At 35.8% G+C, this 25,795-nt stretch overlaps 1 protein-coding gene and 1 long non-coding RNA gene across 3 annotated transcripts in view; one reads left to right on the forward strand and one right to left on the reverse strand.

The window, feature by feature from the left end:
• PCDH7 (protocadherin 7) overlaps window positions 1-25,795 on the forward strand; it is a 408,495-nt gene that overhangs the window by 87,161 nt on the left and 295,539 nt on the right. The window lies entirely within an intron of this gene.
• Window positions 20,788-25,795, reverse strand: part of LOC143663117 (uncharacterized) — a 74,656-nt gene continuing 69,648 nt past the window's right edge. The window contains exon 4 of the long non-coding RNA XR_013165816.1: window positions 20,788-20,948. This is a non-coding gene — a long non-coding RNA (uncharacterized LOC143663117). The remainder of the gene's footprint in view (window positions 20,949-25,795) is intronic.

The raw sequence follows: 25,795 nt of genomic DNA on the forward strand, positions 1-25,795 counted from the left end.
ATCGGGGTTAAGTGCTTCCCCCATGTGTTTTCGTAGCACTAGTGTTCCCTCTCCTAATAACTGTCTATGTGTGCTATAGTGGATTGTTTATCTCTCTCTTTCTCTAGACTAAGAGCTCCTGTGTCATATGATTTTTTACACCTGCTACAATGCCCATAAGAGGCATTTAATACATATCAATTGAATAAATGAATGAAGAATAGCTTGTATATGTACTTCATTTTAGTTTAATAGGTCAATATGGGCAATATTAAATAACTAATAATCAATTAGATTATAGTATTTTATATACACGTTTTTAGTTCACTTTGTCATTTTTCTTATTGGAAATAAATGATATAAGCCCTTTTAAATTATAATCTTCTTTTCAGACAACTTCTGATTCTCAAATTTCTCCTTTTATTGTACTATATAAAATATTTTCATATTGAGGCTAATTGTTGAAACTTAAGAGAGTCACTGTGGCAATATCAGGACACAGCTCATGAAATACAGTGGTGGCTTTTTGAAATGGGTTACCATTACAGATAATTTCGAGCTATCTGTCCCTGTTATGTAAAACTGGGGGTCAGACAACTGGATACATTTGAACAAATCAGAAGCTTCAAACAGGCCTACCGTGTGAAAAGGTGTGGTACCTTATAATGGATGACTGTTTTACCCCTAGAGTGGCAGGCATGGCATTTGATATGCATTGGAAAGGATAAACATAATTTCATTTAGTTCAATTCAACACACATTTATTATACACACCAAATAATTTATGTCTCTCTCTATGTGAAAGTGAATAAGGTCTTGACCCCTCCTTTGAGGAATTCATATTAAGTTTAGAGAGATGAAATGTAATCAATTCCCTATTAAAAAAAAGGTGAAATGTTAATTAACAGCAGTCAACAAACATTTATTAAAGACTGTTCTTTCCTTGGCGCTGGGTCCTAGTAAAGTGCTATGGGGAGAACGCAGGGTGGAGTCTATTTGACTCTGGTGTTGGAAGAGGGCACCAAGCGCAGAGCCGACTTTTCCACTGGGTACAAAGGGTTCCATGCCTGGGACCCATGGTCCTTTTAGGGGCCCATGACAATGCTTTAATTTTCTTCATCATCAGAAGTAAAACATGGAACATTTAGATTAAATAAAATGTTTTGGATAATATTATGATGTCCGTCTCTATCCCAACAGTTGCAAATCCTGATTCTTAAGGATTTTGTTTTATGGGGAGAGGGTCTGACAAGGCAGAGGAACGGGGTCCACAGAGGTCATGTTGTGGGCCTCACAGTGGGAGCGTGGCTGCTAGAAGAGGGTGGGGAGGCTTTGGGGCACCTGCGCTGGGCTTTGAAAGGAGAATTGCATTTTACTAGGTAGAGAAGAGACAGGAACATCTTTGGGGAGAAGGATTAGCAAAACTCAGCACCGAGACCCGTGAAAGCATTGGGTGAGCTAATGCAGAGTTGCGTGAAATGTGGCTGTGAATTACAGTTTGTTCAGCAAATTGAGTTTGCCATTCAGTGGCCATTGGTAAATATATGGAAAGCACAGGTTATTTGGTAGGAGATACATGTCCATTTCAAGCACTGGGTATAAGTCATATGCTCCTAATTCTTTAAAATTCCTGAGAATTAAACTTTACAACAAAACTGTTTAAATAGGCAAGCCTGTTTAAATAAGTTTAACATGGTAAAATTCCCTTTCCTGGTTTGTGTAATGTGTTTCAGAGTAGGGTAGCAGGTATCATAGTTTGAAGATTCTTTTAAGCCCTAAAATCTTTATTTGGCAATAATTTTGAATTTATCACTGTTTGTTTTATTTTTTATTCCCAATAAAAATCCTGAAAATATTACTTAGCAATATAGAATTTTGCAATTATATTTCAATTAAAGTAACCAGTTTTCTCCTCAGAAATCTACTTAGGATTAGCTGAATACTCTAGTCAAAATATGAATTCTTAAGTATCTTGTATGGCAATGCCTATCAATAAATCAATAAACTTACTTTTGTTTCTTGAATAAATTTAAAACCCTAATATGACAAATGAGTAATATTACAGTTCATATTGATGAATTCTGTTAAACTATTTTCAAATTCTAGTTCATAAAGCAAAACTATATTATACGCTATTATTTTAATTTCATTCCAGCTCTAAGCAATTTTAAAGAGGATACATTTACTCCATATTTTCTCAACTTTGTTCTCAATACTATGATTTTTTCTTTCCCCTCATATAACCAGAAAAACATTATTTTCTAATTTATATTGACAGAATAACATTAAGGCTACTTACGTTTTTCTCATTATTATAAAAGCTGTAGTGAATAGCAGGTGAGCCGATGAATTTAATTTTTGAACTAAGTAAACATGCACATATTAAATTCTCTGTCATAAATATAATCAGGCCTTTAATTAGAAAATGAAGGAAACGTAATTCTAAGCATTATGAAGATTTATTGGGCTTCTGGTGGTTAATACAGCTAGGGAGATGAGGTAACTCTATCAGAAAGCCATAGCTCTTGTTACAATCCTGATAGAAATTTTTTGCAAATCAATTCTGCTGAGTATATAGGATAGCCATTGGAAATAAAAGGGTATACTTCATTAATGGTGGGTGATAAGCGTCAGTTTCAAACCTAAAGGATACCAGCTCTTATGTGAAAATAGTAGGACTGTTGGATATTGCAGTCTCTTTGTAAATACGGATTGAAAACCACTAGTTTTTTTTTTTGCTTCCCACCCCCCCACCTCATTTGTTTTTTTTTTTTTTTGGTATGGGCAGGTCCGGGAATCGAACCTGGCTCTCCAGCACGGCAGGCGAGAATTCTGCCACTGAACAAAACCACTAGTTCTAAAAATACATTTTCTTCCATATATTTGCTACTCTGAAATTTTGTAAGTGGAGGCAGACAAAAGCATTTGGAAAATACAAACTATTCATTATGGAAAGTTTCTCACTGTGTTAGGTGGGAAGAATCCTATCAATCTTTGGATCCTCCAAAATAAATGCCATTTATTCACCCAAAGCTTTGAATTAGCAAAACGTTATGCTAAAAACAGAGGACGTAGGACTATAGAAGTCACAACTGCCACCCTCAAGAAGATTATAATTTATTAGGCAAAAAGTAAACAAAGTGAACACAGGGGTATGACCTGAATCTAGGTTTGGGGTGACTAAGAAGGTTGCTGAATTCAAGAAAGCCAATCTCATCTTGTTCAAAGTTATTGCTGTTTTTCAGAATAGGGTAAATGTTAAAAAACACATGTAAGATAACATTTGATGAATTTACAGTCATGCTTTATAAATGTTTAGGAGTCATCACTTAAAACCATATGCTTAATTTTATCTGTATCTGAAATTAGAAAATTTTGGCCCCATCTCTATATTATTTTTATATTTTCCTAAGAAAATGCACTTTAATACCAGAGTTTCTTATTATCTATATTTGCATAGATAATGCATGTATGTATACATATCTGAATTTACATATAGGTAATATTCGTATGTATTTATGAATATCCCTGTTTAGAATGTAATATAACTATTTTAAATATATACCAATTTTATGCCTATACTAAATAGGCCATATGTGTATACTAAATATATATATAAAAGAGGAAATTAAATACCATTGTTAAAACACTCTGAAAATATTTTTCATCAAGCCTTTGTAGTTTTTCTGTTGCTTTCACTTCATATCATAGCAACAGTTTAAACATTAATCATGATACCAATTTCTGTCCCTGGCTCATTTAACTGTGATCTTTTTTAACTCATTTTATTCTTCAGTGAGCTTTTTTATTCTCTGTATGAAATACGGCATTTTTCTAATTACCCTTTCTGCACTGAACATCATTATTGGTGGTATTTTAAATTTTTTTTCTGGCCTAAAAAAACTATTTCTTCTACATACCTTTAGGCTTTCTCATTATATGAGAAAACCCTGTTGTATCTGCAATATCCATTGACTTTTCTTCATCATTTATTGTGATTCTGCTTGCTGGCTGGTGAAAAGGTAACGTGATTGTGTCGTACACGTCATACATATAAAAACATATCAAGCAGACTCTTTCATCTTATGCAAGATGATAACACTTAAAATATCCATATACATTGTATATGACATATTAGTTAAATGTAGTTTTCAGTTATTGGAATAAGTTACCATCTGCTCACATTTAGTTTGTAATGCGTTGTAAGGATGTATAGTTAGATTAGAGTTCACCTCTCCCATTTCCTATTTTTATTTAAGTAAACGTAAGACTCGTGAATTGACTGTTTTCTATACTGAGTTAGATCTAATAGGTATGTAAAAAAAGTTTACGGCTCTCTCCATACACTAGAGGGGCTTAGAATCCAGCTTATAGACTTATTACAAGCACAAAATAAATAGTACTTAATAAAATTGAGAATAAAACTTAATGGTATGATGAAGACTATAAAAATATACATTCATTTCTCTTTTTCTTTTCTTTTTTTTTTTCGTATGTGCTGCATGATGGGAGTCCCATTTCATTCTTTTTCAATGTGACTGTTCCATTATTGCAGCATCATTTGTTGAACTTTTTGTTGTTGTTGCTGTTTTGTTTTGTTTCGCAAGTGCACCAGCCGAAATCAAATCTGGGGCTCCAGCATGGCAGGTGAGCATTCTGCCACTGAACTACCCTGGCACCCCCATTCATTTTTATTTGAAATTATATATGTGTATGTGCATATAAAATATAGTAAGGAATATCAGAATAAAAAAGTTACCAATCTCTCTACAGATAGAACTTTGAGAAATGTTATTGGAACAATGCAACTTGACTCATTCCATAAATTACTTAATGAATCTGTATATAACATAAGGACCCTCCTCCAATGAGTGCTCTGATTAAATATTATTTTGCAATGTGTTCTAGATAATCAGTTGTTTTGTTCATTATCTTAGAACATCATTTTGTCTTTTTTGTGGTAAACTTGAAAATATATATCCATTTAAATATGGCCAAATGGATTTCAAATATATTTTAAAATGTATTGTACACATTTAAAGAAATTCTTTCAAATGATGCCAGTTACTCTCTTGAGTCTTTTTGTATAGTGCTGCTAGTGGCATATTTAGCTTTAAAATATGTTTTCGGTTCTAAAATGCTTAAAGCATTTCTCCCCTGCAGTGATGAACTTTGTAGGGAAATATTTAAAGAGGAATCTAAATTTAAAAGGCACAATCTGAACCACATTTTTCTGCATCAAGTTTTGACATTGACCCTTTAAACTATGTAAGCAGGGACTTTCTAATTGTGTTGCTTCTTTTAAATTAAATCTATATTTTAACACTTTACAAAATAAGGCAATATTTTGGAATGGGTCTTAATTCCGATTGCTTAGGTTTGTGGAAGGTGCATTGTTCTTACTATAAGATTTCAAAATGGTTTTTGAACTATTTTCCTCTTTTCCTTTAGGCAGTGAAAAATGAAAGAGAGAGCACTTCTTCTCCAAACAATGATTGTTGTTCCAAAAATAATGTGTTGGGTGCACAGGTGGTGCAGTAGTAGAATGCTCACCTTTCATGTAGGAGACCCAGGTTCGATTCCCGGACCATGCACCCCTCAAAAGTAAATAAATCAATAAAAATAATGTGTTAAGTTTTATTCAATGAATTATGGACATGATTTCATCAGCGAGAGTTATAAAGAAAAAATAGAACTAATGAATGAGGCATTCATCAGAAAGAACTGGAGGAAGGAGAGAAAGTTTTGATGTTTCTGTCTGGTTCTTTTCTTAAAGGCTATTTGTTTCTAGTCTAATATAAAAGAACTTTATCAGTCTGCTGCATCTTGAGTTAGCGTAGCTCTCCATTCCTGCTTCCTTTTGCCAAAAATACACTGTGTAAACCAACAGAGTGCAGATTGGTCTTTTCAATGTAAGTTGTCAACAGTACTGACCATTCTTAGGTATTTGGTGAGTTGGCTGTGCAATCTTTATTTTGAGGAATTAAAAATATTCACAAGTAAGATTGTGGTAGCTGTACTATCTGAATCTGGATCTGCACTTGATATTTATTTGCTCTGTGACTTGGGACAGGGCAGCTAATATTTTATAGATCTCATTCTTTTCATCTCCACCTAACAGGCTGTTGGGAAGGCTCCATAAAATAAGGTTTCTGAGGTTTTTACTGATAATGCTCAACAATTTTAGGTTTTTTCTTCATGTTTCAGTGTACTGAATTTTTATAGTATTGGAATACTTTAATATTTAATTTTTAGGCCTTAGTTTAATCATTTGTGGGTTCTCAGGTAAAAGAGAGGCGGCATTATATTTTAAACGTAATGATTTACATTTTTCCTTTTGTCTTCATCTCTCTCTCCTACAATTTTCACTGAATATTTAGGAATAAAAAAAGAGATGTAGGAAAGATATAAAGCAAATGAAATATTAGGGACTTATATAATTTATTGATGAACATAAATAACCAAATTCTATACTCCTGTGCCTTGCATTCTAGTGGGCAAGAGAGCAGTAAGTCAAGTAAATAAGTAAATATTACACATATACACACGCATTCACTATGCACATATGTGCATAAATCCTGTGTTTAAATCCTTACCGACTTTTCCCTCCTGATATGAATATTCATACTCTAAGAAAATTAACTGGTCAACAGCTAACATATTTCATGATGTGGAGGAGTTTTGGTAGAGAGGTTTTGTTATTGCTGTTTGTTTGTTTGTTTGTTTTGGTTTTTTGTTTAGTTTTGTTTTTTGGACAGCGGCAGGTATGCTATTATGCTGTTTTGTTTCCTTTTCCTCTATCTCTCTTGCATGGCAGTGCATGTCTAAAGAGACCTAATTGATCTCCCTGCTTCCATCCCTGGCCCCTACAGCTGTCTAACTTCAAAACTGTAGCAACAGTAATTCTTTTAGAACATAATTCGTTTTCTTCTCAGTTCAGAAATCTCCTGTGTTTTCCCATCTCACTCCAAGTAAAAGCCACAAGCTTCAAGGCTCTGTCTGACCTGAAGTCATTTCTTACCATGCTTCCACTACAGTCAGCTTCAGCCACACTAGTGTCCTCTCTGTTTTTGCAACAAGACGAGGGCCACTCTCTGCTCAGAATCTTTACAGCTGCTCAGCTCTCAGGGGTATTGCTCCTCCATTCCCACTATATGGCTCATCCTTTCTGTTCCTTCAGGTCTTCACAGTGAGGTATTTCCCATCCACCCTATTTGAAACACCACCATCCTCTCTTATCCCAAACACCTCCACCAAACACCCCACTTTCCATTCTTTCCCACTGGCCCTTGTATACATCTGTATATGCACGTGTGTTTGCATGTATGTGTATGTGCATGTGCATAGTGAATGTATGTGTCTATGTGTAATATTTACTTATTTACTTGGCTTACTGCTCTCTTGCCCCTAGAATGTAAGGCACATGAGTATAGGATTTGGTTATTTGTTTGGTTGGTTGGTTTTCATTGCGCTATCTTTTGCACCCATTACAGTACATATCACAAGTAGATACTCATTAGTATCTGTTCAGTTAAATAGGGAAGCTATTTGATGTCCTCGAGTCTCTGTTTATCCAGTTGTCATGTCAATGAAAAGGAGGTTTTGGGGTTCCAAAATAAGCTTTTTTTTCTTTCATAATATGGGCCTGCATGCCACTATCCAAACACCAGATGATTTTTGTTGTTGTTTTTCCTGGGCAGGCTCCTGGAATCGAACCCAGGTCTCCAACATGACAGGCAAGAATTCTGCCACTGAGCCATCACTGCACTGCCCAGTGATTCTGTTTTTCAGTGAAAAAGCAGTGCCTTTCCCTGGAAGTGAACCCAACAATTCCAATCATCCTAGCTAATTTCATATATGTATATATGTAGCAATATAGGCATAGCACGGATCGCAGATTGAGTGATGTCCTCACAAAACTATATTCAAGTCCTAATCCCTACACTGGTGGAGGTGAACTCATTTGTAAATAGGATATTTGAAGATGTTATTAATTAAGGTGAGGCCATGCTGAATCAAATTGGTCCTTAACCCTATATGACTGGTGGTTTTCAAAGTGGAGGGAATCAGGACATGTGTGGAGAGAGATGGGAGAGGGACAGCTGTGTGGCGGAGGAAGAGACTGAATTGCAAATTGCTGGCAAATCACCACCAGAATGTTACTGACTGTTGAGGAAATATGGCCCTGTCTGCAACTTTGATTTTGGACTTCTAGCCTTCAAAAACCTGAGACGATAAATTCCTGTCCTTTAACCCAACTGCTCTGTAATACTTTGTTGTGGCAGCCATGGAAAACTAAGGCAGTAACACTCAGATTTGTCTCCTAGAACTGGAAAATTAGGACTTCTTCACTGTAAATACTGAGGGAAACATCTGCCTAATGCCATTGTCTCAGACTTGCTCACTCTTACAATAAGGGTTTAAATAAGAATCCAGAGCCCCATGTTCCCAGGATAGTTCCTATTTATGTAGTTGAAAGACTCTAAGAAATGAAACCATAAATGGTAATATGACTAATAAACTCAAAGACCTGGAAACCAAAGGATTACTGTCAGGAAAAATGGTAAAACAGAACTTTATACCTATGATCCAAAAAAATCTTATTGATTTTAACTGCAGTTATTCCTGTTCCTAACCCTTTGAGATTTCTATCTCCGGACTGGAAAGGAAAGGATAACTTTCATCTTACATCATCCTGTGGTCACAGGGTAAGACTGAGATAGCCAAGCCATGCTCCACAGAACACGGAGCACTGATGATGCTTTCCTGAGGTGACGATCTCTGTGAGGGTCTGCGTTGACTCATGCCTTACCGTGGTTAGGGTGTTTGAGAAATTTCCCGTTGTAATGAGACCTTCAATGCAAATGGTGCCTTCCAGGGAGGATAATCAGTATTAAGAAGATACACAATGGTGATGGGAACCTGGTTGGTTTTATGCTGCTCCCTTAATAGAGATTTAACCGGTTGGGGAGAAATGCTGCCTTTTCCTAGATGGTTTAGATATGCACTGATTTAAATGCATTACATGAAGACTGTATTTAACTATATATATATACTTTTCCATTCTCTTGGGATCTGATAATGTTTGGGTGGAGTGTATGATTAATTAAGTGCAGATGGCTTTGTGCTTGTACAAGGATTTTACATTGTTAGGGGGAAATTGAATAGATAAAGTAAAAATAGACTCCGTTACCATTTGCTAAGGACAAGTTAAATGATTCATCTTCAGATTGTCTATCCATGCCATTAATTTGATGGGGGTGTTATGTTATGATAGTTCCTTGAATAATTAAACTAAGGTTGGTTATGAAATTGTTTGATGAAGTTTGCTCAGATCATTTTCAACATGTAAATTTTTCTCTGGCTGGGTATGGGAAATAAATTCCTATTATTGGGTTTGAACAAAAAGATAGTGCCCTTTAAAAAATAGCTTATCCTCTAGAAAATAATTTTAAAGATTTTTTTCTGAGTGGGCCTCTTCTGTGTTAAAGAGGAGTTAGTGGAGAGTACCCTGTCATAAAAAGTTCTGAATTATTCTTTTTTGAAAGTACATAGGGCAGATATGAAAAATGCCTTTTCTTTTCAGGATGCTCAAAAATATCAATAGAATCTTGAAATCTCATAAGATAATTAACCAGGACAGTTAAGGTGGTAAGAGTTCTAATAAGTCAGGATTTCACATTCAAAATAATACTCTTGGATTTTTCAATCCCACAATTTTGGGAAGCTCAATGATAGGGAAGTCTTTTTGCTGTTAAAAGAATACGGAGGAGCACGGGTGGTTCAGTGGTAGAATGATTGCCTTTCAAGGTGGAAAACCCGGGTTTAATTATTGGACCATGCACCCCCCCCCCAAAAAAAAATACAGAAAAACAGAGAGAATAATATGAACTCTTTCAAAACAGGACCAAAGTTGCAAAAGCAGTAACAAAGTAACATAGACTTTTTTGGATGAGAAGAGAATGCTTCCATGGATAAGAAGATCTATTAGGGTGGGTGAGCCCTAGTTTTACTTTGCTTTCGTAGTCTTGATTCAGAAATTTTTAAACAATGAAAGCAGTTCTTTTTGCCACCCTCTACGACAATGTAAGAAGTGACATATTAATATGAATTATTCGTCATATTTGTCTAAGTTTGACCTCTGAGAAAAGGGTCTGATTGTTCAAGGAGTAGTATACTTCACCAGTACTTGTCTCTGTAGAACCAGATGGACAGCAGTGAGTGAAGGATGATAAATCATATTCAAATGTACTTAAAAATAGTTATATGTTATTCTGATGAGAAACAGTATAATCGCTTTGGTAAGTAAACAAACTATGTTTTTTAGGAATAAAGAAATTTTGAGAATATGTAGGTTGCACCCAACACATCTGATATAAAAATGACTATCAATTTATCAAAAATATGGTTTATGTAGGAGCACTTGGAGCAGGGGCAACATTTTTATATACATATTAACATTTTAATGTGTTAAATGTTATCTGCTTACTTTTTGGCACATTTGAATAAAACTGTAGAAAATAGGCATTTAGTGGAGATGACACATGAAGAAACTCAGTCTTTATAAAAAGGGACTTAACAGAAGAAACTTTTGGGAACTGTTGTGTTTTGCAGAGTATTTAAAGCACTGGTTCCCATCCCCCCACCCCCATCTTAGTCTTCTGGCTGCTAAATCAAGTTCCATACAATTGGTTTCCTTATTAACCAAAGGTAATATATTGGGTCAAGTTTTTGAAGCTAAGAGAAGGCCAAAATTGAGGCATCAGCAAGCCAATGTTCTCTCCCCCAAAACTATGGGATTCTGGACTGACAGCTGGTCATCTTTGGGGTTCCTTGTCATTTCTGTCACATGGCAATGCACATGGCAGTGTTATTTGCTTTCTTTTCTGGTTTCTGTTGCCTTCCAACTTCTTTTCCTGCCTGGTGGTTTTTTTCCTCATACCCATCCTAAGTCCGCTGGCCATACCTTAACTAAAAATAACATCTTCAACCAATGGGTTCATACCCACAAGAATGGATTAAGATTGAAAACATATATTTCTGGGGTACATAATTCAACTGACCATAACTGTCCTCCTCACACACAAATGAATGCATTTCTGTGGACCAATGGCTTAATTTTTGACATTCCAACATCATCATCATCATCATCATGCACATTTCTTGAGTGCTTAAGATATACAGGCACTTGTACTATGGACCTATGCAATTTTCACAATGATTCTGAAATAGGTACTTTATTTGACCTATTGTATAGTTGAATTGAGATTTAAGGAGGTTAGGCCTGTTTCACCTTATGGCCATATAGCACTGCATGCAGCACTGCATTCAAACTCAAGTCTGTCTGATTTTAAAGATCAAATCTTTTCCACCTCTGCAGAATCTGGGAAATCACCAAAAATGATTCTTCTGCATTGTCAGCCAAGTGCTGGTTCAAAATGAGAGTTTCATCAGCTAACTTGTACTCTTTGTGCTTCCAGAAGAGCTGATATCATGCAGAGGAAAGAGGTTGGCCTAGATTAGATATTGGAAGGAAAGGCGTGTGCAGTTCCACGACTGGCCTAGGGTATTTGTTGTGCCTCTAGCTTGGCACAATGTCCAAAAAACACAAATGAGGCCAAACTTGTTCTGAGTTGAAGTGTGGGATTGTGGCCTTCTCAAGGCCTAATTCAGATGCTGGACATAGCCCTATCTGCTCAAGATTTCCCACTCCTTACACCAGCCTGAAATAGATATAAGGAAGCATATCTCTTGCTGCAAAAGCAATTGTCTTTAAAGCTTAAATGTAGAGGTATCCTGGTGTCTTCATGGGTTTCCTTGATGATCTCTAATGACTGATGGCCTGTGTTTGTGGATGCCTGGGATTTTTAGTGCACACATCCTGCATGCATACAAATTGCCAGAATTTGAAAATTTTGTTTAAAACCAAACTCATCCTTCTGCACACAGTTTTGTTGCATCTAGGAATATTCAGTTGCAATGACTTCTGCATACTGATGAAACAAGAATAGAAGCAGTGGGATGGACAATATGTGTATCCCAGAGGCACTATTGATAACCTTCTGAGCTATGTTCCTCAATGCTCAGTTTTATTAACAGTTAAATTAAGATTTAGATAAATTGACTTAAGGCCTCTCACATAGCAGTATAGTAATTGGTGATAGCAAAGTATGAGTATCTCAGATAGTGAAAGATAATAGTTGGTGATAATATATACAGAATAAGTTCTCGAAGGGTGGGCCAATAACCCAAACATTTCCTCTCTCTTTCAAGTATGATTAATTGAACTCACTGGCAGTGAGGCCATCCTCCCAAGCAAATGGGTTTTGAAAGAGCACCTGCTTTTGCTTTTATTTGCGGGCATAGCTACTATTTAATTACTGTTTTACTCAAAATGATGAGTAAATTTAAAGCCTTGTGTAATAGAGGGTTAGCCGCTATAAATGTTTTACAGTGCAGGCCAGTGAATACTAGGTCTGGAATGCCACACGCCACGTCGAAAAACATTTTCCCGTGGTTGTGTTCCATTAAACAGTTACAGCTTGGCACAGACTAACTGAGAGCTATGTAAAAGGTCAGGTCTTGTGTTTTCATCTTTTGTTTGTGTTATTATTTTTCTGGCTGATAAATGGCATTGCAAGCCTTAAATAGCTACTTTATATTCCTATGGGGATATGGTGTGCATTTTTATGAATCCATCTTAGTTTACTTATTTTGTGCTTCTGCCTCCTTATATTAAAAATTTATATTTTCAGTTAGACATTTTGAGTACAGAGCTTTTAAGCATCAGTGCTTCTTGTGGTCATTGCACAAGAAGGAGTGTCCTTTTACTGCAGAATGCAACCGTGGAAATGCTGATGAGCAGAGGATAATCTACAAAGATTTTGAATCGTAATATCCTGGACTTCTCAGTTTTCTAGCGGGCCCCTTTTGATCCTGAGTCTTTCAGTAGTAGTAGTAGAAGGCTTCAGAAATAGGGTGAAAATTTCATTCGTTTTTAAAGATCCTTTTCATGCATTACACTTCATTTACAGTGCTTTGCGTTTTATTTGTAAGAAGAAAAAGAAAAAACAAGCATTAAATAACAAAGATAAAAGCTTCAGATCCTGAGCGTAGTAGCAGATGCATTATAAGCGTCACCAGAAATGAGCTTTGGACTGAAATTGATATAATGAACTATTCGGTAACAGTGTGTGATATTTAAAATAAATTGAAAAATGCAGAATGTTTGTTTTGTACAAGCTTTTTGGCACAGCTTTATTACATGGTTGCCTTAATAACTTTGAGCTGGTAAAAATATGGAACCATGATGTAGACATTCTGATTTATCTTGTTTTGTTGTTGCTATCTTCTTATCCCTTGCCCTCTGATGCTCCTGTCCTTTGGTATTTTTCATAGCTTGACATGCAGCAGTAATGGTTCTATTAGCTTCAGCAAATCTGCTGAGCTTGCATTTTGAGGGAAGCATGTCGTCACTGGTACTTTTCTGCAGTTCCTTATTAGTACGTGCCCTTTACTGACTCTGCAGGAGCCATCACCTAGAATTAAACATTTTCTGCTAGACCTGTCCTTACTCTGTGCAGAATGATTATAGTCCATTATGCCACCTTCTTGCTGACAGCCAGATAGTGCTGAGATTACAATAAAATCCTTGAAAATTTAAATATGATGCTCTCTTGGTGTGCTGGGGCTTTGATAACAAGAACCATTTGAGGAAATCCTTTCAGAGGACAGAAAATGATGGTGTTTCTTGAAATCATATTACGGAAATATCTGATTCTTATTACATTGGTAATATCAGGAGCCTAGAATCTTGGTGCTTAGAGTAGTTGGAGATCTAACATACTCAAATTATCCCCAAGCAGGATAGGCTATCGCAGAATTGGCATGGGAGAGCTGCCTCTGCAGAATGAAAAGCATCCCACCAAAAATGAGAATTTCCAGTTTTTCTAATTTTAGGATTTTCACTTATATTTCACTTCAAATGCTGTTTTTCCCTGTATTGCTCAAGTTTCTTTTTATTCTTCAGCAAGCATGGAATAAAGAACCCAGAATCTGGAAACAGCAGTAAGTTAGAAAGATTGTAGACAAAAGTCTGCGATAGCAAAGGTAGATTTCTCTTGAGGGCGGTCTGTCTGATATTCTGTAATTAAAGCAGGTTTCTCCCCGCCTCCCTTCACTCATATGCATGCTTCTATTTCTCCCTTCTGTGAAATCTACTGTTTTAGCTCTTCTTCATGATAGCTTCAGAAGCTTACATTATCCTCTCTCCAGGTCATTGCCCACAAGTGTAGCTTGTGTGCATTCTCTGTCCATCCCAATGACACTATGACACTACATGCTCAGAAATCGTATTTAATGTTTTCCTAGGAAACTTCATGTTTGCATGGTAGCATTTTGCTGAGAGATAGTGCAGACAATTCAAAGGCATTGTTCCCCTAATAAATCAATAAACAAAAATTATTGAAAGCTTTCAGTGTATGGAAGGTATAGCTTGATTTTGCAGTACAAAGATGAAGGTCCAAAACCTATCATGACCCACCGATAGAGAAATATGCAAATGTTACTGAAGGGTAAAGTAGTGAAATATTGTCTTGGGGGAGGGGTCAACTTCAGAGGAGAAGGCATTTGACCCACGACCTTGAGTAAAGCTTCATCAGTCAGAGAAGGAAGAAGCAACACACAGTTAGAGTCAGAATGGGTTTCCAATTATGAATAGTATGCTGTGGTTGGAGAAGCAGAAGCATATAGCCGAATAAAGGGAGAAGATACTGAGATGCCAAGTAGTTTGGGACCATCTGAACCCCATCAAAATGTGTTTTAACTTTATCCTGTGGGATATAGGGAGCTATCAAAGTCTTCTAGAGGGTAATTATTTGAGATTTGTGTTATAGGAAGAAAATTCTACCAGCGGATAGGTGCAGGCAGCAGAAATAGATGGTGAAGATACCAGCTAAGGGATAGGAGACAGATGATGAGTAACCAAACAAATCAAGGCGCAGTGGTGAAGGGGAAATGGGGAGCAATATAAAAGGCATATGCAAAATTGTATTGCTGAGGCTTGGAGAGTCGATGTAGATGTGTTGTGTTCATGAGATGTAAAGATGATTTTGCAGTTACTAAGTTAGACAATGAGATGGTGGTGCTGATAACAAAGATGGCACTATGTAATGTCACCAGTGTATTCCTTCTTCCCTCTACTGATATGCATTGTTGAATCATGTGTGAATGCATTGTTGAATCATGTTTGAATCATGTTTATGAAAGGTATATTATTTATGTGGTTTATTTTCAGTGTTGACTTTGAAAATCTGTGATGTGAACCAAAAGATGATCAATGATATGTTTTCATGTAATGTGGTGCAATTTCTGACTTACACTGCATAGAATGTTTTTATATAATAAGCTTTCAGGATTTTTTTTTTCCTTTTCACTTATTTCTTCTCCCTTAGTGTATTGCCCATGAATCTGTAGGGATACTAAGATAGATCGATGCCATATTAAAATTTAAGGAACTACTTCATGAGAACCGCGTTCTTCATTTCCTGAAGATTGTTAATCAGCCAGGGAAAAGAAAACATGTCAAAAATCTGTATCGTTGTTACTGGTGTTTCCTTCCTAACAGCTACTTTGGCATTATGTTGGTATTACATAGCTGTCCCCACTAAAAGTGTTAAGGATCCATGTGGCAAAGACAAAGAAAGGGTCAAAATTTCATGGGAGAATTTTGAGGAAGGGCCGTGGAGGTTTAAGTGCTTTAGTCTTTGGATCATTTCTAATGTATCTATCAAATTATATTTACTGCATGTTTCTACAGCCACTTTGTTTTTTTTGTTTTAAAATTCTAAAATGGTAGGTCAAGCTAGGCCAAGCATTGACTGGCTTTTAAAATTAATGTTTAATAAAATGGGTGGCTGCCAGTACCTTAAAAGAGTACCGAGCAAGACTTGAATAAATGTAGAATTTTCTTCTAACTTGGCTCTGGCTGGTATCTGGCTAGAAAAGCCACTCCTTTCTTCCCCCTCCTTATTCCTCTTCCTTCCTCTCATTGTGCCCCCTCCTCCCTTCTTTCTTTCCTTCCGCACATTTTGCTCTGTCTTTTACATTATTCATGTCCCAAAGAAGGCTTCATTCTCAACTGGCCATTTTTTAAAACCCAAAGGCAAATCTTAAGTTCTCTCCTGTTTGATAACCTCCTTAAAGCCACAGCAACACTCACCTATATATTTTTTTATTTCAAGGACCTATATAGAGTTTGGAATCATAAATATTGATTAAAGACTTTATGAAAGGGAAGTAGGACTGATAGGAAGTCAGTCATATTGTGGTTACGATTCTCTAGGACCAGGATTTGATACATAAAGAAAACAATTGTACTGAACATTGAAATTAAGTTGAAAAAGTGCCTTATAAGAGTAAACATAAGCTTTTTAAAAATGCATCACAGTAATACAGTTTGTCAATAATCCATCCTCAAGCCTCTTGAGCCGCCAGCATATCTAGTATATTAAAAGCCATTCCGGAGCTTATTCCGGGCATGCTCCACTTTAGGCAATATTTCCTGTAGCGTCACTCTTGGAAACAAGAACCAGGAAGATTCTTTGGGACCTGTACCCAGGAATGGATACAGCCTATCAGAGAACACCTAGAGATTCCCAAACCACCAAATACTGCAGACTGTGCTGTTTAGCAGAGAGTCACCTGGGAGGTCACTATTATCTAGCTACTGATTACTCTCAGGAAATACTTATTTTCATCTGACCTTTCCCATGACCAACAGTCATTGTGTCCATAAGGAATGCAAACATATTCACGCTTTAGTATTAGAATGGTAAAAACACAAAGAAATCTCACACATTCAGCCCATAAAAAGATCTCTAAACTTTATTTATATGTTTATTGATTTTTCATTTCTACCGTACTTCCTGCAGAAAGCTGGTGAAGTAATTTACAGTCTCACTACATGTGCTTGCTTTGTGGCAAGCATATTTTATTCTACCTCCACCACAGCTCTGCGAAGTGGGTATTGTCATCTCTACAGTAGCTAGAGGCAATGAGGCTCATAGAGGTGAAGTAACATTTTTCCAGAACTTATAGCTAATAAGGGGTAAAGCTGGAACACAACCCCAAATATCTTTCTCTAAAAACTGCATTCATATCTGTAAAGGCTAAACTATGCTTACATGATTGTCAGGACTTAAAGTTTTGAGAATGGTACATACAAAAGTTCTGGGGTACTTATTGAACCTGAGTATATTCGATTCAGAAATAAAAATAAAAGGACGATTGAACTGAATTAATTTTTTGAGTCTTTAAGCATGAAATATTCTATGCATACCTGCTAAATTTTGAAAGTTAAAATGTTATCACCTGCATTATACTCACAAAGTCGTCTAAATAGCCATTTTACTTGTAGTGTGCATTTGCTTCAAAGAGATCCACAGAATGAGTTCGTGGGGGTGATGACAATATGCCAGAATATGGCTTGTCCTTTTGAGAAGCTTACACTGCAGCTTTTGTATGACTAAAAGTTCTGGAAAATTTCTTGGGGAAGGTGTCTGGGCTCAGTTAGGTTAGTGTTCTCAAGAAATGGCAAAGCCTAGCTGTTAAGAATTATTAAGAGAATAGATTTTGGGAGCATGCTTCTGATATTTAAAGTCAAATTCTTCACTGGGTAGTTACTCTATCTTTGCTTGTGTTACCTCATCTTTAAAATTAAAATAATAATTACAACCTATTTTATTTGGCTGTTTGGCAGGCATTTATATAGCATTTAATATGTGCAGTGCAGTCTCATAAGCACTTTGCAAATAATAACTCATTGAATACTCAAAATAACTAGATAGGTACTACTTTTGATATTTTTGAGATGATATGAAGAGTTGATATATATAATATATTTAGAATGACTGACATATAGTAAGTGCTTGATGTATGTTGTCTCAATAACTATTATCCTTAGCAAAGAAGCAGTGAAAAGTATTGCACACAGAGGAAATTACATGTATATAGGCCACAGGGACAAGAGTCAATACATAATATATGTTTGCTGAAGCCACAATCATGAATTTGGTGTCAGTGGCCAATAGAGAGAGACTCTCAAGTGGAATGAGGCAACAGAACTTCTCAAATTCTAAAGTCAAAATATCAGAGATGCCCAGGATTCACATATTCATGGCTTAAAAGCGAAAGTCAATTTTCTCATTAGTAGTCTTCTTTTTGCTAAAGCAGGTAATCTACATTGTGAGCATACATGTTTTTGTTTTTGTTCTCATCATGGAGTCTTATTATGGTGATGTGAAAAAAATGAAGTGAAAAAATGGTCGTTCACAAACACACTTTGGGTCACTTCTTACACCCTAAAAAACAACACATATAAAACTCCCCAAATTTGGTGACTTACTATCCTGAGAGCACAGTTCTCTGGTTAAGAATTGCTCTCTTTTAAAGTGCTTGTTCTCTTTACCTACAGTGTACACATTCACTATTACATGTGTGTAAAGCAATGGTTGCCCAAGGTATGGTCAAGTTTGGCCTTCACGAGGTTTCTGTGCACAGTGTGCCTTCACATTGCCATTGTATCTTTTTAACCATAGATATTAATAGCAGCATTTAATCAATACATTTCTTACTCATTCCTAAGAGTCTTCTGACTTTTATTTTAGCTTGTATTGGCCTTGTGAGCTGTTTTTGAGTGTTGCTATTAGGACTTGCTTTCCTTAGACTAAACTAACCTGGATGCGAAGGTTTATGCCTGAGTTTATTCCATATCTGACCCTTCTACATGTGAAGACGTACACATATCTGCACTTTGTGTTGTCACTTCATCTTGTCCAACTGTAGCAATCAGTCCAGCTGCCATTTTTCTTTAGTTCTGAAGGGGGAGAGGGTTGGTAGGAGCTGACACAGTGCTTTGTGTGTGATGAAACAGAGGAGCTGTATTTTAGGTGGCAAAAATGAAATGGTTCTACAAGCATTATTAAATATCCAATGAATATTAAAGACCTATATAGAATATGGAAAATTATCCCTTTGCTTTCCTAATTATCATTCAAATAAAACCCAGATGTACACAATCAATTGGGGAGACAAATAATTTGAATCAGCAAAGAGGAGGTTAAGAGGTGATTTTAGATATTTCCTAAATTGTAAGCAAAACTAGAGGTCAAAATCTCCATTAATAAATTAAATTTTGATCAGCAGAAGCTAAGTGGTTGGTGGATAGGGTATCAATATATCAATATTTAGATGCAACAGCCTGAGCTCACAGATCCCACATTATTTCATGAAGCAATTATTAGCAGTAATAAATTGATGACCATAAAGGACTCCTGCTAATGCCAACTATTAAAAATATGTTTGGAATGCTCTTAACAGCATTTGAGGATGACTCTTCTACCATCAGATGGCTAGATTGAGATCTTAGCACATGTCATTGTTTTAAATACATAAGAATAAGATAATGCCACCAATCATTGCTATCAGTAAACTGGGGGAAAAAAAGAAACAAATAATTTGTATGGCCCACAGTTTTTAAATATATGCTATGAAAATCCAGGGAACTTTATCATCTCATTGTACACACTTTTTTCAAATATAGAAGGGAGTTAGAAATACATCGGTATATTGGCACGTGGACTGCTTTATGACCTGCATTCTTTATGATATGACAGTTACTCCATTGACACCATGTTATTTATTAAAGGGCAGAGTAAACAGAATAACAAATCATATTTGCTCATTTAACCAATCAGAATCCATTATGGTTTTGTGGAGTGCTAATTTTTAAAATTTATTTATTCTGCTTCCTTTCACCTTTCTCTTTTATACTGATATTTTCTTTAATAGACTTTCGTCATGAGACATTTAAAAATGCACCACATGTCAAATCCAAGTCAACTAAGACACCCAAATGCATGTTATTTAAATTAAATATGAAGGCTTTGAAAAGTATATATTTATATCATAATTGCTGAAAAATACATTGCCATGTTAGGCATGTTGTAGATTTGAATCTAGTCAATGTATGCAATAGCCAAAGTTAGGTTTTAAAAAAAGCATGAAATAAATTATTCACATCACATACATCTATATATCTGATAGTGTAATTAGCAATCAGAAGTACTGCATATGGTGATGTAATAAAGACATTATAATTTTATACATCTTGCTGTTGATAGATTGAGGTATCGCCTTTTACACATTTTCTATTTCATTATTTTGGATGAAAAGATAAAAATAAAGTAACATGTTTTATTTATTTTAGTTCCTTTCTTAAAAAAACATCCTTCGCGCTTCTTGTGCCTTCCTTCCGCGTCTGGCTCTCATTTCCCCAGTTTAGTCAGGACTTGTTTTTCTTCATTTATCTTTACTCTCTTTCCTGCCCTGTAGCGCTAACACTAATAATAATACTGGAAGCTTTGGCCGAGATCTGGGGGGAATTTGGGAGGTCATTGAGGTTATTTCTCTGGTTTTCTTTAGCCTTCCAGCTGTTCCAGAATTTATGCTCTTATCACCATCATCACACATTTCTTCCAGTTCTCCTATTTTGTTTGATCTTATTATTCTACAAAGTTTGATATATCATACCATGAATCATTCTAGCTAAAATATTATTTTTCTAATTCTCATTTCTCTATAATGTCTCCAACTTTTCACTACTTTCTTCTGCTTCAACTCATTTTGCTCCTTCTCTTTTTCTCTTCTTCCTAAATTGCTGGAACTCTCTGTATCAGACACAGTAAAAACCTAATCACTTTTAATAGAGTGAGAATATTTTATTGAAATTATTTTCTGCAAGTACGTATGCTCAGAAACCGACTCTAACATTCTTTCATAATTGGCCTTATGAAAGGCCAATTTCTTTGCTCTCACATGCACTGCTAGCCTTCTATTACATCCATCTTGTTTATAATGTTTAATCTTCTCCTCCAAATGGCTAGGTTTTATCTCTCCAATACTTCACCCACCTGGACAATAAAAACAACAAATAAGAGAGGCATAACTAGAATTTATTCATATGAAATATGATTCTGTTCTATGCCACCATTTTGAGGGCTTCTCTAGAAAGGGGATTAGGCATTGTGGTCTTGGTTAACTGACAGAGTTGGGTTCAGACGTAGGTCCTAGCTATTTAAGTTATGGGACAAAAGCTTCGTCTGTAAAATGGTTATAACACCTACTCATAGGGTAAGGTAAGTTTTATGCTAAATGAAAGAACAAAAGCAAAGTTCTGGGCATAAGTTACTAGCACAAAGATTTGATCTGAGATGTGGGAATCCGAAAGATTTATTGAACATACCTTATTCCATTGTTCAAATATTCTAAGTATTCTTAGTCAATTCACTTAAACTAAAACAAACATTATGCAACAAGGAGGCAGAAGGAGGTCTTCTCATTGTGTGTATCCTCCCCCATCAATCCAGGAAGTCAGACATTAGAGTCAGACTTAGCCACAGTGCATTGACTAATGGTAATGATGCAGAGTCTGTTTTCCTTACAGCTATGGGAACAAAGTTTCATCTGCAAAATGAACATAACATCTACTCATAGGGCTATTATTGATGAGTACACAAACATCAATATAGTTTTTGTCATGCTCTGCCAAGCAAGTGGCCTTTTAGCTAATGAGGTCAGTCCCCCAAATCAAAGTATTATGGATGGTTCATGTTTCAGATGGCTCATTTTTTCACAAGTTTCCATTTTTAATGTTTGAACCTTGATTGATGGATAGCCACTTCTGAATTGGTACATAAATGATTTGTCATTTCCGTGAGCCTAGAAAAGGGCATTTAAAAAAAAGCACAGTAATTCACACAAAACTAAGTAGGATTTGTTTAATTTTTTGAAAAGTATGAAAATGTATTCCTACCCAGGCATGCACTTGACTTCATAAGTTGAGGCAGAATTGTAAGCTTTGTTATGCTGTGGGTAAATGAAAATGAGCTTCCCTTAGAAAGGATACAAACTATAATAATACAACAATAGATCCTGTGACTCCACTTTTGAAGAATTTTATCTCATTGTCTATCCACATGCAGCAGGAATGTTTCTAACTTGTAGGCCTGTAAGAGACTGTTTTTATCCTTTGATGCTATTGGATGTATTCTGTGTACTTAGAAATTAGATATCCTGTGATAGTTGACACACCTTTTTTTTTTTAACTTTTGATCATTGCATTCTACAACACTTTTGGTTTATACGATATTATATAAACTGAGCACAGTGACGTCTGTGGCTCTTTCATTGATCTGTGTTCAAACAGTGATCAGAAAGCTCTAAAGAATTGCTGTTATAAACCCAAACTCCTGAATGAGACCTTACAATCCATCTCTACCACTTACTTTTTCCAATACTCTGTCTACTTCATACCACTATAGTTATAGGTAAATGAAATGATCCAAGCACACATTTACCTTAAGGTGTGTGTGTGTGTATATTTGCCTGTGTGTGTGTGTGTGTGTGTGTGTGTGTGTGTGGGTAAAGGGATTTCCAATCATTCATCCATTCACTCATTCAAACCAGGAAACATTGCTGGACCTGCCTAGGTCTAGATAATGCATATGCAGGCAAGAATAAGGCTGCTGTCCTTCGCCGCCACTCATTCACTGTCTAGTGAATAAGAGAGAGAAGTATTTTACCATCAACTAATGTGACCAGCTCATTAATGGAGAAGTAGATTTAGTGAAGAAAGTCTAATGTGGAAGGTCAAAACACTCAACCTGGGGCAAGGAAATTGTGTTATTTGCACTTTTTAGCAGAGGGTGGAACAACAGCACTGGTTTCCAGAAAGAAATATCTACATTTGTGAGGGTGTTTACTGGATATTGAAGATAAGGTGCTCAATGCTGAAAACATATTTGGAGTGTATGTGTATGTGCATGCATATGCCGATGTTTGTAGATAGTGTATTCGTTTCTATTGCTGCTGTAACAAATTGCCACTGATTTCATGGATTAAAGCATTGCAAATGTCTTATCCATCATATCTGGAAGTGGGAGGTCTGAAATGGTTTTCAGTGGGTTAAAGTCAAGTTACTGATATAGCTGCATTTGTGGAGCTTCTAGGGGAGGGCCAGCTTCTTGAGGCTGCCTACATTTCTTGGCTATGGCCCCTTCCTCCATTTTCAAATCCAGCAATGGCAGGTTGTCTACTTTACATTGCCTAATTCTTTTGCTCCTCCCTTCAAAATTTAAGGAAAGACCTGCATTACTACACTTGCCTCCTGATTAATTTGCGGCCATCTGTTTTAAGAGCAGCTGATTAGCAACCTTATATCATCTGCAAACATCCATATTAAAAAAAAAAAAAAAAAACACATTAGTTTCCAGGGATTAGGATGTGGGCAACTTTGGGGTCCTTTATTCTGCCTACCACAAAAGTCTTTATTCCTTACAGGTAGGGATCGGATCTTAGGGAGGAAATTTACAAACTAAACAAAAATTTAAGTAGGTTTTGACTTTCTTGCTCAGAAACTGTCTCATTACGTACACAATGTGCTACGTTGAAACAAAAATGATGCATATAAACAAATAGAACATACTATATAAATGTCATATTAAAAGAATGAAAAAAAAAATCCAGCACATTTTCTTTGAAATAAAAACAAAGGATTTATCTCTAGAAATAAATAAGAGGTGGCACATTTTGGTGACGGAATACCTAATGAAGGATAGAGGAGAAGAACATGGTTACAAAACTTAGAGCTCATTAGAAATTTAGATCTACCTACCATCTAAAATAATCTTCCATTTGCCTTTATATTCACTACATGATAATTGAGGTTGTAAACTCTTTAATAATAATAAGTTAACACGTATAGTACAATATTTGCCATGCGGCAGGCATTCTTCTCACTTCTTTTCATATATAAATTATTTATTCGTCAAATAAACCTGTGCAGTCACACAACAGTCCACACTTGGAAGGGCTATACACTTGTTTTAGTGGTCTGCTGTCACCATCTTGAAATCCTTAATCATTTTTTCAACAACGCGCCCTGCATTTTCATTTTGCAATAGGTCCCACACATTGTATAGTCAGTCCTACTTCTCACAGCCACGCAATGCAGTTGATACAATTATTTTCAACTCTGTAGAACTGGAAACTGAGGATCAGAAAACTTAACTTGCCAAAGTCACACTGCTAATTAGTAGAAGAGCCAGGATTTGTCATTTCAGTGAGCTCGAAACTATTTCACTCTCCTACATCATTGAACACAAAGCTACAGTCTACTTAAATGAAGCTGCTTCTCAACTTTGACACACTGGCTGGTACATGGTACTCTTGTTTAGTGCTTGGTGAATTGAATTATGCTTGAAGCTCTTTGGCAAAAAGGTTCATTTCATTTCTTAACTAATGAAGAAGGAAGTAAAAAATAAAATCTTGAACCTCTTCCAGGACATTTGTTCAAATAAACCAAAATCATATTTTTCTCTCTGCATAATCATATGTCTAAGGATATTCCCTTGTTCATGGTACGTTGTTTAATATTTATTCATTAAATTTATATAGTGAAATATTCTGAAGAGATTTGATGAGGCCACACTAAGCAGTATTCCTCATGCCTTTTTCTCTACTGCTTTAATTTATTCTTAGGAAATTTACAATTTATAAACACTGGTTTTATATAAATCTAATGATAAAGTTATTTTTAAAAGTAGATTTATACATATTTTCAATTGAGTAAAATAGGGAAACCATATATAATAATACCCTAGAAGATTAGGAAGGAGCAACTGAGAGAGTTTGGTAGTTGTTAAGCTTCTAATCAATTTAATATATATTTTCCAGGATCTGCTATGTGCCACATGCTAGATTGTGTGAGACAAGATTAGTAATAAAGAGTCTCTGAGCTTGTCTTTAGTAAGCACAAGTCCAGTGGGGTGAAAGGACCAAGCATACAGAGGTGTCATCTGAGAGTCTATAACAAGTCCTGGAAGAGAGGGACAGAGTAAGGAGCCCAGGGCCAAGAGTTGGATATTTTAATGTTTATTCTACCAATTAATAACATGTATAACTTTATGCATCTCATAGCCATTATGTATCTCCATTACACCATCTGTGAAGTGGGGCTAGTAATACCTATTCTACTTATTTGAGGAGCTGATGTCATATTAAATGGATCCATGAATATGAATGCATCTTGAGAACTTAATATGAAGAGGGAGGTAGGTATTAAATGAAGGTGTTTTTCTTGCACTAAATACAAACCAGACATATGCAATAAAATCACAAAATATAAAGAAGCCTTATTTAGCATTAAGCACAGCTACAATCGTTAATCCCTAGTTACTACAAAATATGTAATCCATATTTGGTTGACTCCATTAGCTATTGAGCCAAACCAAAGAGATTGAAGATGTTGGCAGTGCTAATTATCTTATGTCATAGTTTGCTATGTTATATAATCCATATACGGTTGACTCAGATAGTTATAGAGAAGCCAAAATATCAAGACGTTAGCAGTGCTAACTTATTTATCACACTCTTGAGCATTTATTATTTATAACACATTACAAGTGATGCAGAGATAAATAGAATAAAGAAGGCGTAGTTGCTACCTTTACAGAGAGCATAGTTACTGGTAATAATAGGGATGAAATAATTTGTAAAGCATCTCTGCCTATAAGGTTTCCTTTACCAATGTACATCAGTAAATAACAAACCGAATGTAGTAAGAGTTTAAAATCCAGCCGCGTAAAAGAAGTAGAAAACATAGGGAAGTTATTATCATTGTATTAAAAACCTCTAGGTTATTTTATAAGGAATGACCAATGCTGCCCAGGTGATTGTATGTGTTGGTGGATTTTTCCAT

This window comes from Tamandua tetradactyla, chromosome 19 (assembly GCF_023851605.1).
Source record: "Tamandua tetradactyla isolate mTamTet1 chromosome 19, mTamTet1.pri, whole genome shotgun sequence".
NCBI lineage: Eukaryota > Metazoa > Chordata > Mammalia > Pilosa > Myrmecophagidae > Tamandua > Tamandua tetradactyla.